This window comes from Pleurodeles waltl, chromosome 7 (assembly GCF_031143425.1).
Source record: "Pleurodeles waltl isolate 20211129_DDA chromosome 7, aPleWal1.hap1.20221129, whole genome shotgun sequence".
Classification (NCBI taxonomy): Eukaryota; Metazoa; Chordata; class Amphibia; order Caudata; family Salamandridae; genus Pleurodeles; species Pleurodeles waltl.
Genome location: NC_090446.1, coordinates 413,761,022 through 413,774,689, shown reverse-complemented (window position 1 = coordinate 413,774,689; position 13,668 = coordinate 413,761,022).

Here is a 13,668-nt window from a genome sequence, read left to right as displayed (position 1 = left end):
AACACCATGGAAGAACAGGAAATAATCAAAATAAACACATTAAATAGGAAAATTATTATGGATTCATGTCATCTGCTGGAGCCAGACATCCTGCCTCACAATAGGAACCCTACATCAATAACACCAATAGCCAAAATCATGGCAGTACTACATTTTGTGGCCACAGACTCATTTCAGAACACTGTGGCAGCATCTGGTGGGATGTCACAAGCACCTGTCTGTGTGCTATGATGAGACACATCAACAGCTTCATACATTTAACACAAACTGAAGTTTTAGTCAATGTGAAAAGAGATTTTTATACTATTGCTTGACTTATCCATGTGGTTAGAACACGTTAAGCAGCACATTTTGCCTTGGTGGCAACATTCAACAGAAAACAGGTCTAATGCAATCTCAAAAACTTCCATTCAATCACTGTGCAATTGTCTCTGTATAAGATCTTTTCATCCAAAGATGGGTGTCTGTCACAGGATCAATCCATGTTCCCTTTGTACTTTCCAGCAGCAACATATCACTGTAAATATTACAACTTTGAAATGTCCAAATGAAGATGACATGGTGAAAGATCCTAAAACAGAATAACGTGGGGAAACTAATGATTTCACATGACAAAATAGACTCAAACTATAAGCTAGGAGGACAACTATACTTAGCACAAATAAAGATAAACAATGTCAATAAACAAAGTAGTCAGTGTAAAAAAACGTTGACCAAGAAACACCTTTGCCCTGGACTTTCCTGAACTAACTATTCCTACTACATTACCATCACAGACTGATATGTTCATTATGTCACAGGTTGTTCTGACATTTGATGTTACAATATGTAAAGGTAAACTCACACTAAGGCGAAGACTTTGTCCATAACATCTTGATGTACTTCACTTCCTTCCTCTTCACCACTTTCCTCCTCATTTGGCATTTCAACATCTTCACCCAGTGGCTCTTCATAATCTCCATCTTCTGCAATGTATGGGATGTTAAGTTGCAGGGCTATTTTGTGCAACATGCAGCAGGCCCGGTGATCTGGCACACCTTATCAGATGAGTAGAGGAGGGCTCCACTGGTCTTATCCAGACAGTGAAATATGGTCTTCAGGAGCCCAAAACCCACATCACTGGCTCTGTGTTTTTCTATCGGCCTCACTGGAGCAGACCTCCCCTGGTGTTGTTGGATTCCTCAGCTGTGCTAAAAGCCATGGTTGGTTAGGATAAGCTGAGTCTCCTATATGAAAATACAAAATATATTGAGCCATAATATCTCTATTATGCAAACCTGGAAAAAAAAAATTTACATGTCTGAATTAATGTGTAAATATTACATTTGAAATGTATTATCTACACATTTTTTCCCTACAAATCCATCAATGGGAGTACAAAATACATCGCATCACTATCATATTTAAAAACAGTAACACATTACATTATAATTTGTTAATTTTATCAAAAAACAGGTTGTATCTATTGTACACTGGTGAACAAACTAGCCACCATTTTGAGTGGTGGTGATGCACTTCACATTTAAAAATACACTGGTTTACAAACTAAAATGGTGTTCACCAGACTATGAAGTCAGGATGCTGGTACCCCAAGGTGGAAGTTGACCACGTAGTAGGTGTAACACTCCACGACGGACACAGCCATAGGCTAATGTGTGAGACGGCAATGATGTGCCCACCACAGAATGCCACAGAATGTGCAGGGTTCCAAGAAACATTGGATCTTGCAGAGTACAGAACAGTGAAACGAGGGGCATACCGAACGTTGGACGTGGGCGCATTGAGTTTGCTGAGCTCGTGGTGGATCGGAAGTGCAGCTCAGAGGTGCGGCTGCAATATGCAGTCTGCAATGCTGGGTGTAATGAAAATAATCGCTGGGGACATTTCTGGAGAAGCTGAGCCATAACAGTGTCGGCCTGCCCTGGGGAGCCTGGGCAGGGTTAGACGTGCAGCAGTGCAGCATTAGGACTTTCAGGAGTCCTGGGCATTGGGTGCAAGATCCCCCGGAGGCAGCAATTGCAGAGGGGGGCTGGTTTTGGCTCCTCCTTTCATTTTTTGGTGTGGCTAATCCTTTGCACAGGCCTTACTGAGCACCTTTATAACATGACTCGCCAGCTCACTGGAATCCAAGAGCTGCTTGTGCTTGTGTGCTCCACCTATGCTTAAAGATTTAAAAAGCTTGTTTTCCTTGTATAGAAAAAAGATTTTGGTGATAGTTCTGTGGTGGAGCCACCACCATAAGGGTAGCTATTCTTCTCACCTATGGGACAACAATGCTGTGGTGGTGTAGAATATTACTCCTGCATCTTCTTTAAGTAGGAGTAGCCATAATGCCTTGACCTGGTCCTTTTGAACCACTGGAGCAAAGAGAGTTGGGGGATCTAGAGCTCAGTAGCCCCAGCTATGCTCAGTGATCCCTATAAGCGGCAGCTTAGACCACTCAACTTCGGCAATCACCCAGCCTGGTCATGTAACAGCGTCTGAACTAGATGGGTCAGTGGCTTCAAAGGCATCACTCTTGGTAAATTCTATTAAATAATTTGTGGGGAAACATTTTAGGAGCATACTGTTGAGAAAAGACAATGCAAACTCACCCCTACTTCCCTCTTCTCCCCTAGAGAGACATCATTGCCCCTTTTGGACATGGTAAAGCTTCAAGAGTTCAAAGCCTCAATTGAACCAGTGGTGGACTATTTAGAGCCCAGACTGTCATCCTCACCATGCCTGTGAATGGGAAGGTCCTTGGGAGTGGATTTTCAGGACGGTAAGTCTTCATTCCTATGTAGAGCTCATGAGAATCAAGCGTCAGAAGGCTCAAAAGGCAGTGGAATACCAAGGAAGCCCCTTAACGCCACAGTTTTTAGCCATGGATGTGAACCTCTGCTATGCTTGGCTAATATTTCCCATCAAAACTTCCCCCTCAACTCAGCAATTGACCTGGCTATAGGATCAAGTTCTTCCTCATCTATGATGGACATTATGGTCTTAATGCAAAAAACTCTACAGGGCATTTTTGAGGCTGTAGTTTTAAAAACAGGTGGTTTGAAGTCTCACAAGGTTTACTTGCAGACCACTGTCTCAGAATTACAACAGATTAATAGCTGTATGCCTAAATTAGTACGATCTGTGGAATGTGGGGATGATCTGTAAAGTCAGAGGGTACATTTTTATGCTGGTGAGGGCAATACAGCATTTGTCCTGGACATAACTCCTACCTCTGAGGTGTTACCTTCTGTATATATATGAAAGCATCCAATGCTAATAAAAAAAATGGGGCAGCCACTATCAGAGTTACACATCTGCCCTAAGGCGCTTAAGGTAGAGACAGAGATTAAAGGAAGGTCTTTGGCATCAAGAACTCTGGTTAGGAACATTAACGTTAATACTAAGAGCTGTAAAACACAAGCCAAAATGAGTGACAGTGATGCGAGGAATGACAGGATTTCAAGTGCTAACCACGACCAAGAAAGAGATAGAGGGGGTTGTCCTGACTTACATATCAACAATAGCAAATCTAGGCTGTCAAAGAATAGGCATTCCTCCCATGGTAATGGGATGGACTCGGCTAGAGGAACTCGTCATAGGCGTTGTAGGCAAAAAGGTCTTCAAAGATGTGAGGACAACGGTCTCAAAGGAGAGGGCCCCAGAAGGGTGGGCTCCAGGGAAAAGGAGAGAGGATTAGAGGTACATAATGTGGAAGCTAGGTCTAAGTCAGATGAGGAAAAACAAATCTGGTGGGACTCAGGGGGCAGGTACTATCACGTTTAAGAGTAATGAAGTTCAGGAGAAGGATGTAGGCTCGCGGTGGGTATTTCTAGAACCAGTCCTAGAAAGTTTGCAGAAGAAAAGGTGCAGGAAGCTAAATCCCCTAAATAGGTCTCGCCTGCTTGAGTTATTTTCAAATTGCCCTAGACTCCACTCAGTATCCTCCGGTGATATGAAACAAGTTGGCTTTGTGGTGAACGAAGAAGGTAAAGATGTAAAAAATAATTATTATGTTCAGTGCTGGTTAGGGATGTTCTGTTTGACACCTGAAGTAAATTAAAAACCCAAGGGGTAAAAATCTCTCTCGAGGCGGTTCTTAATTAGCCCCTCCCCCCCAGTTTGGGCTTGTTGCAATGCCATGGTGGTCTCCTGCTAAATCAAGTTGGATTGGATTTGCATAGGGATCAAATTTGGTCCAGGCACATAATGGAAAATACAGAAGGTCATTTGACCATCTATATGGCCAAAATAGGTATGCCTGTCTAGGATGGGAGGAGGAAGTTCAGGATGGCTGGGACAATTTGAATAATATGGACTACGATTGGGAATCTATGCACAGCATTTCCCTGTTTTCCTGGAATACACATGGATTAAGCAATGTATTGAAGCAGTAAGGTGGTCATTCTAACCCTGGCGGTAAAAGCCGCCAGGGCGAATGACCGCGATAGCACCGCCAACAGGCTGGCGGTGCACCGCTGGGCATTCTGACCGCGGCGGTTCAGCCGCGGCCAGAAACGGAAAGTCGGCGGTGTACCGCCGACTTTCCGCTGCCCTTGAGAATCCTCCATGGCGGCGGAGCGCGCTCCGCCGCCATGGGGATTCTGACACCCCCTACCGCCATCCTGTTCCTGGCGGGTCTCCCGCCAGGAACAGGATGGCGGTAGGGGGTGCCGCGGGCCCCCGTAAGAGGGCCCCAAAAGGAATTTTAATGTCTGCCTAGCAGACACTGAAATTCGCGACGGGTGCTACTGCACCCGTCGCACTCCAGCAACTCCGCCGGCTCCATTCGGAGCCGGCTTCATCGTTGCTGGGTCTTTCCCGCTGTGCTGGCGGGCGGCCTTTTGGCGGTCGCCTGCCAGCACAGCGGGAAAGCCAGAATGGCCGCCACGGTCTTGTGACCACGGTGCGGTCATTTGGCGGTAACCGCATGGCGGGCGGCGACCGCCGCCCGCCGCGGTTAGAATCACCGCCTATGTGTTTGTTCATGCTGGGGCTTTCAGTTATATTAGGAATTGTAAGGTACTGTAGACGGAAGGGAATGACCATTATCCCTTAAGAACATCACTTAGCCTTGCTATTGTTCCGTAAAGAAGAAAGTATTCCTTGTAAAGGTCCATTATCCAAAAAGAATAAGGACTGAGAAGTATTTAAATCAACTGAAGGCTCTCCAAAACAACTATACATCATTTACAGCAGATGGGATACCCCCAGACTTCATTACGTGGTATGAGGATTTAATTAAGGAAGTTGTAGCATTTCTAAAGGTCGATCTAAAGGTTTTCAACAAAATGCAAGACACAAATAAGGTCATAACGCATGCAAGGAACATTTGGTTTGACAATGAATGCAGACTCATAAAAAGTAGAATAAGGAAGCTGGAAAGATATGTAAGGGTCTCTAGAAATAAGGTGGGGAAACACTGTCTCATTGACTTACGAAACACATTTACAAGTCTGGTACTAAGCAAGAAAAAGACACATAGGGAAGAATGATGGAAAATTATGCTTGAGACAATAATGTCAAAAACATTTTGGAAATTGTTACAAAATGGTATAGGGAAGGGTCTGGGGAAGCTGTCATGCTCGGTGGGAGAGGATGCATGGGTTGATCACCTGGAAGAAGTTTACAATAAAGATGTTATAATTATACAGGGTCCTGAAAACTTCCATATTAATGAGGAAATAAAGGAGATATTTTCAGGGTCACTAATCAAGAAGACAATTGGGTTGCTAAAAAGGAGCTGGGCCAGATAATCTAAAGGCAGTGATAATAAAAAATAAAATTGCTTAGTGGACAAACTTGCTCTATTCCTTTCGACATGGTGTTTTCCAGATAGTTGGAAGGGGCAGTTATCAAGCCTATGTATAAACAAGCATTTGCAATGCAATAGGTCTCTCTGCCACATAATTCCAGTGGCCCTGCACATAACTAAACTTCTATTTACTGCAGAGTCTTGCCCTGATGACCATGAACATTTCTTTGGTTGCTTTTAGTACCGTTTTCTTGTCATTTATTTTTAATGTGGGTGATGTGTGAGGGACTGCCTCTGAAAGATGTGAATATCCGTGCACAACTTTAGTTTAAACATGTTTTCAGATCTAGGACATTTTGATTAGGAAATAACAGTTTCAATATTCTGCCCTGCAGTGTGAGTTGCCTAAACAGTTCCTGTTTCTTCCACCCAGGAAGTACAAACGAATGACTTGGCATGTACACAACTCAAACTTGTGACCTTTGATTTAACACCCATATCTCAGCAATAGCCTCTAAACCCACCAAGCTGTCCTAGACCGCTCGCATCTTTCTTCTCTCATTGCTGTGGTCACCTTTCTGATGTGACGGACGCAAGAAACGGGTGATAATATGAAAGTTATGAAATTGTTTTCAGATGAGTGAATTCCAACAAGTCCTTTCGTATTCGGAAATAAATTGTTGCACAATAAGTCAAAACAGTCCTTTTTATAGATAAATATATTGTAACAATGAGAACGTAACGCTGAGACGGTGTCTCAAGGTGTGTCTCTGAACACCAGCGTCAGAGAATTGTTTTCTGTTCCCTCAAGGTTTCTTTGTGGGCTGATAGGCTGATAACTCATGTACCAAGTCGGTCACGCCTTCACTCCTCGAACACTGAGACAGGACATGATTTCAGCAGAACCAAGCGTCTGTACTCCAGGATGTAGATTCGCGCTGCGACAATGGGCGCGCGCGAACAGAGACACATACACGGTATTTTAGGTGCATATGTGGAGTCTGCTGCGCAGTCCGCTTTACTTGTTTTTATAACCTTGCCCCGTAAGCCCGCCTTCGCAGGCTTGCAGGAAAACATAAACGGTGAACAAAAGGCAGGTATGTCCTCAGCTTCATCAGTTCAGAAAAAAGGGCCAGGTAGTGTCCGCGACCTGGTAGGAAGGACATCTTGTCTCAGAGTCTATGCTCAACAAATAAAGTCTCTCAGCTGACTTTTCGGCACTGGATTAGGCAGGAGATGATACCTCTCACTCCGGCTGCTTATTGCGCCGTCACAGGTTTTACCTGACTGACTGCCGTTATGGGCCGACGCACTTCGTGCGTATTCTCCGGCCCCTTGGTGTTGTCATCCACGATACTAGCGCCCTCCATTTCAGCTTCCTCCGGGTCCCTTTCCTGGGCGGCGCCTGCTTGTTTGAAGTGTGAGGCATTTCTGGTCACTTGCCTCACTCCACAACATGCTGTTACCATCGAGCCTGGGACAGACACCACCTCCCACACTTCTGGTTCAAACGGCATCTGAAACTTTCCTGTCAAAGGACGACTCTTTACCCAGACCCGCTCTCCAGATTGGAACACTCTCGTAGTGGTGAGTCTCTTTTCATTGGCCTTTTGATTCGTTCACAACCGCTGCTGCTGGGTGGCATCCACGTCAAGTTCAGGAGGCTAACAGCTGGGACCTGCCGGAACGCAGTCTCTTGGTGCTGTTTTGAACAACAGGGCTGCTGGAGAACAACCAGTTGTGCTGTGGGGTGTTTGGCGGTAAGCCCTCAAGAATTGGTGGAGGCACTGTTCTCCGTCTTCCTTCAGCTCGATACCAATCCGTAAAGCCCGAATGAGGATGCGCATGAACCTTTCCACGTCCCCATTGGCCTGGGGCCAATACGGCATGATCTTGCGGTCACGAATAGCGAGCTTGTCCAGATATAACCAGAACTCTTGTCTTTGAAACGGAGGGCCATTGTCAGTTCTGACTTCGTTCGGAAGCCCGAATATTGCAAATGTCCTATCTAACACTGGCCCCACGTTCTCAAATGAAGTAGATGTCACAACCTCCACCACAGGAAATTTTGTGTATGAGTCCAGTACCACCACTGTAAGTCTCCCATGCAGAAAACCTCTGAAATCCATGCTCACCTTGGACCAAGGCTTCTGGCTCAGAGGTTCGGTAATTACAGGGCAGACGGGAGGCTCCCCAGACGTGATTACGCACGAATGGCAGTTCCCCAACATAGGGGGTCATTCTGACCCTGGCAGTTGGTGATAAAGCTGCGGCCAACCCGCAAACAGGCTGGCGGTCCAAAAAATGGAATTCTGACCCTGGCCGGAACCGCCAACACAGCCTGCCTCTTTAACACTCCGACCGCCACGGCGGGACAGACAAACAGCGCGGCGGTCACCGCCAACAGGCAGGCGGCAGACAATGTACCGCCCACCCTATCACAACTCACCAATCCGCCACCTTTTCCGGGGCGGGAGCCCCGCCGATAAAAACACGGCGGAAACAGACTACGAACGGGAAAACGCTCACCTCTATACACTCCACGAGGACGGAGGACAGCATGGAGCCCGAATTGAACATCCTACCTGCTCTCGTCTACCTGCTCATCTACCACGAGTACGAACTCCGGCGCAGACGACAACGGTGAGTACCGCACCTACGACACAGGGGAGGGGAGGAGGAGGAAGGGTTACGGGCACACACATACGCATCACACCCACCCCCCAACTATCTACCCACCAATGCAGAGCACCAAGTCAAAGTGACCCCACCCAAACCCCCCGGAATAACGAAAAGATAAAATTAAAGTGCGAAAATAAATTTATGTATAAAATAGGTTCATTGAAGTCATGGTAAAATAGGAAAATGAATCAAAAAAATCCAAGTGTAAACATTGCGTAACCGATAAATAGAGGCAATAAGTCCAGCACAGTCACTGAAATTTCAACTGTCCCTGGGCCAAAGTGTATCAACACATGGGCAAAGCCCACACAGGAGACCTGAGTCCGTTGGAGAGAACACTGCAGGGGCATCAGATGATAAAACTACAGGCACCTCAGGGGGAAGGGAAGGGGGTGCACCTCAGCCACATGAGTCCACGACGCCAGATCCAAGAAGGGGCCACCATGCCCACTGTTCAATCCTGGGGAGTGCAAAGCCACAGTCTCTCAAGTCTCTACAGTGGGTGGATTGCCCACTGTCATATCCTGGTGAGTGCAAAGCCACAGTCTATCAAGTGGATAACAATCTCCACAGGCAATGGAGGAGGCAGGGTGGGCCGAGTGCAGCGTGAACAGTAGCACGACACAGAAACGGCACTGTCATTGGGCTAGCGGTGCTTGAGATGAAGGGCCCAGCGGAGCGGTGCTTGACAGGAAGGGCCCAGCGGAGCGGTGCTTGAGATGAAGGGCCCAGCGGAGCGGTGCTTGAGACGCTGGGGCCCAGCGGAGCGGTGCTTGAGACGGCGGGGCCCAGCGGAGCGGTGCTTGAGATGAAGGGCCCAGCGGAGCGGTGCTTGACAGGAAGGGCCCAGCGGAGCGGTGCTTGTGATGAAGGGCCCAGCGGAGCGGTGCTTGAGACGCCGGGGCCCAGCGGAGCGGTGCTTGAGACGGCAGGGCCCAGCGGAGCGGTGCTTGAGATGAAGGGCCCAGCGGAGCGGTGCTTGAGATGAAGGGCCCAGCGGAGCGGTGCTTAAGACGGCGGGGCCCAGCGGAGCGGTGCTTGACAGGAAGGGCCCAGCGGAGCGGTGCTTGAGATGAAGGGCCCAGCGGAGTGGTGCTTGAGACGGCGGGGCCCAGCGGAGCGGTGCCTGACAGGAAGGGCCCAGCGGAGCGGTGCTTGACAGGAAGGGCCCAGCGGAGCGGTGCTTGAGATGAAGGGCCCAGCGGAGCGGTGCTTGAGATGAAGGGCCCAGCGGAGCGGTACTTGAGACGGCGGGGCCCAGCGGAGCGGTGCCTGACAGGAAGGGCCCAGCGGAGCGGTGCTTGAGATGAAGGGCCCAGCGGAGCGGTGCTTGAGATGAAGGGCCCAGCGGAGCGGTGCTTGACAGGAAGGGCCCAGCGGAGCGGTGCTTGAGATGAAGGACCCAGTGGAGCGGTGCTTGAGATGAAGGGCCCAGCGGAGCGTTGCTTGAGACGGCGGGGCCCAGCGGAGCGGTGCCTGACAGGAAGGGCCCAGCGGAGCGGTGCTTGAGATGAAGGGCCCAGCGGAGCGGTGCTTGAGATGAAGGGCCCAGCGGAGCGGTGCTTGAGACGGCGGGGCCCAGCGGAGCGGTGCATGAGATGAAGGGCCCAGCGGAGCGGTGCTTGACAGGAAGGGCCCAGCGGAGCGGTGCTTGAGATGAAGGCCCCAGCGGAGCGGTGCTTGAGAGGAAGGGCCCAGCGGAGCGGTGCTTGACAGGAAGGGCCCAGCGGAGCGGTGCTTGAGATGAAGGGCCCAGCGGAGCGGTGCTTGAGATGAAGGGCCCAGCGGAGCGGTGCTTGAGATGAAGGGCCCAGCAGAGCGGTGCTTGAGATGAAGGGCCCAGCGGAGCGGTGCTTGAGACGGCGGGGCCCAGCGGAGCGGTGCTTGACAGGAAGGGCCCAGCGGAGCGGTGCTTGAGATGAAGGGCCCAGCGGAGCGGTGCTTGAGACGGCGGGGCCCAGCGGAGCGGTGCTTGACAGGAAGGGCCCAGTGGAGCGGTGCTTGAGATGAAGGGCCCAGCGGAGCGGTGCTTGACAGGAAGGGCCCAGCGGAGCGGTGCTTGAGATGAAGGGCCCAGCGGAGCGGTGCTTGAGACGGCGGGGCCCAGCGGAGCGGTGCCTGACAGGAAGGGCCCAGCGGAGCGGTGCTTGAGATGAAGGGCCCAGCGGAGCGGTGCTTGAGACGGCGGGGCCCAGCGGAGCGGTGCTTGAGATGAAGGGCCCAGCGGAGCGGTGCTTGACAGGAAGGGCCCAGCGGAGCGGTGCTTGAGATGAAGGGCCCCTGTTCAGCGGTGCCTTTCTGCACGGCGGGGCCCTGTTCAGCGATGCCTTTCTGCACGGCGGGGCCCTGTTCAGCGGTGCCTTTCTGCACGGCGGGCCCTGTTCAGCGGTGCCTTTCTGGACGGCGGGGCCCTGTTCAGCGGTGCCTTTCTGCACGGCGGGGCCCTGTTCAGCGGTGCCTTTCTGGACGGCGGGGCCCTGTTCAGTGGTGCCTTTCTGGACGGCGGGGCCCTGTTCAGCGGTGCCTTTCTGGACGGCGGGGCCCTGTTCAGCGGTGCTTGTTCTGTAAGTCAAGGGAGTCAGACCTGGCCACGACTCCCTGCTCAGTCGCCCTCCGACCGTGCAGTTGCTGGACCCTTCGGTGACGGTGTCCTGGGCCCTTGGGTGTCCTCCCTCACACCCGGGATGGGGCTTGTGGGGCCCTCCTGGTCCGCGCTCCTGCTGGCTGACTTCTCCGCCCTGCTGCCCTTGCCCCCCTTCGATGTGGCTCTCTGGGCCTTGCCTCCCCTGAATGTTGTGGCAGGTGAAGTGGCAGAACTTTGGTCCTTGGGGGCAGCCGTGTCAGTCGTCCCGCGGCGGCCCCTTTACTTTACGGGTCCTCTTTCCAGGGGGGGGGCTGGCTGTCCCCTTGCTGCTGACCGATGTATCACTGCTGGCAAAGGGTGGACTCCAAAATCCATGCACTACGGTGACCCTTGAAGCCGGGCTGGTGGTGGCTGAGGCGCTCTTGGGACTCTTAGCAAATGGAGGGGGGGTCAGGTGAGGGAAAGAGGTCAAGATTGGAGAGGTAAAGTTTTTTAGGACCAGGGTAAAGGGTAGGTGTAGTGGTTATGGGAGTGGAGGAAGAGGAGGTGGTTGTAGGAGAGTCAGGTGTGCTGTCCTTGGGTGAAGGTGCATGGGCTGGAGGCTGTCGTGAGGTGGTTGGCTGTTGGGTGGGTGGCTGCCTGCGTTTGTGTGTCTTGGAAGAGGGGGTGACAGACACAGTGGGAGAGGACACAGGGGACGTGTAAATGGCAGTGGGGGTGGTGACTGCACGAGTGCGGACTGGACTGGAGGGTGTGCTGGTGGAAGTACTGGCTGTTGGTGGTGTGCATGCAGGTGTCAGTAGAGACGTCACAGGGAGGGAGGAGGGAGACGAGGAGGTGGGGGACACAGAGGTGGTAGTGGCTGTTGGCATGTCTGCATCTGGGTGTTGCTTGGGTGAATGTTTGTGTGATCTGTGGTGCTTATGTCTGGATGAGCTGCCCTTGGGTGTTGAGGTGTGTGCAGGCTGGTCTGATGGTGTTGGTGGGATAGGCAGAGGAACAGGAGACAGAGACAGGCTGGAGGCAGTTAGAAGAGGGAGGCTGGAAACAGGGACAATGGCTGCCGTCAGTGCTGAGGCCAGAGCATTGAACGATCGTTGATGGGCAGCCTGACCCGAATGAATGCCCTCCAGGTATGCATTGCTACGATGCACCTCCCTCTCTACCCCCTGGATGGCATTCAAAAGGGTAGACTGCCCAACAATGATGGTCTGTAGGAGGTCAATGACCTCCTCACTGAGGGCAGCAGGGGTAACAGGGGCAGGGCCTGAGGTGCCTGGGGCGAAGGAGACGCCCGCCTTCTTGGGCGAGCGGGCACGGAGCGAAGGCGGAGGGGCTGCTGGGAGGGCGGAGCTGGTACGCTGGGTGGCGGCTGTACCTGTAGAGGCGGGGGGCACGGATGTTGCCGCCACCCCTAGGGAGCTCCCATCCGAGGATGTGTCGGTGTCGCTGGTGTCACCACGGCTCCCCGTTGTGAAGCTCCCCTCGCCCTCCGTATCACTTGTGACCTCGGTGTCTGTGCCATGGACCACCGGGGCCTTGTGACTTGCAGCTCCCTCGTGCTCCGGTGCCAATTCTCCTCCACCTGATGATGCTAATGCACACATGCACAAGAAGATAAAGAAAAAGGGTGGGGGGAGACATAAAAACAGGTTGAGTGCATGCATTGTCAACACTGTTGGCGGAGAGGACAGACACAGGAGCCTCATGCACTAAGCCGCGCAATCGGGGTACACTACTCAGTACTTGTGACTAGGCCAACAGGTCTAGGGACAACAAACGCGCACATGGGTGATGAAGGACCATGGATAGCTGTACTTGTCACCCTACAGAGGTGGGGGCACAGGGACATGGCTAAAGGAGAGGACTACACTACGGAAAGCGCCCTGGCCTAATGTCACCCACAGCCCTCTTCCCCCACCCAGGCACCTCCACTGCGCGTAATGATAGCTGAATGTGCTGCTACTCACCCCCTTGTGTCTGCTGTGATGTCCTCACGCGCCCATCCAAATCGGGGTAGGCCACCGCCAGGATCCGGGACATCAGGGGGGTCAGGGTACGACTGGCACCCCTCCTAGGTTGGGAGGCCATCCCCAGCAGTGACTCAGCGGTCTTCCTGGTCCCGCAGCGGATGTCCTCCCACCTCTTGCGGCAGTGGGTGCCCCGTCTGTTGTGGACCCCCAGGTTCCGGACTTCCTTGGCGATGGCACGCCAAATGTCGACTTTCTGATGGGCGCTGACCTATTTGACATGTACAGGGTGGAAATTGAAATATCATTAAATTTCCGCATGATAGATGCGATTGGCCCACCCTCCCCAACCTTGCCATGTGGCACATGCTCTCATCTGTCGTGCCTTGCACTCGTCATTGTCTCCCCACCCCACCATCTTACATCCAACATACACAACCCAGGCATAGCCCATTCAACGTGCACGCAGTGTACTTACCTGTTGGTCTGGAGAACCGTAGAGTCGCGCATACTGGGGCAGGACCCCATCGACAAGTTTCTCCAACTCTTCTGTAGTGAAGGCAGGGGCCCTTTCCCCAGTCGCAGCAGCCATTGTATCTCCCAGACCGAGGTCACAGCAGCACTTGCAGTATAGGTCCTCTCCTGTGGATGATCAGGTCTGGAGTGATTAACCAGATAGAAAATGGTGGTCACGC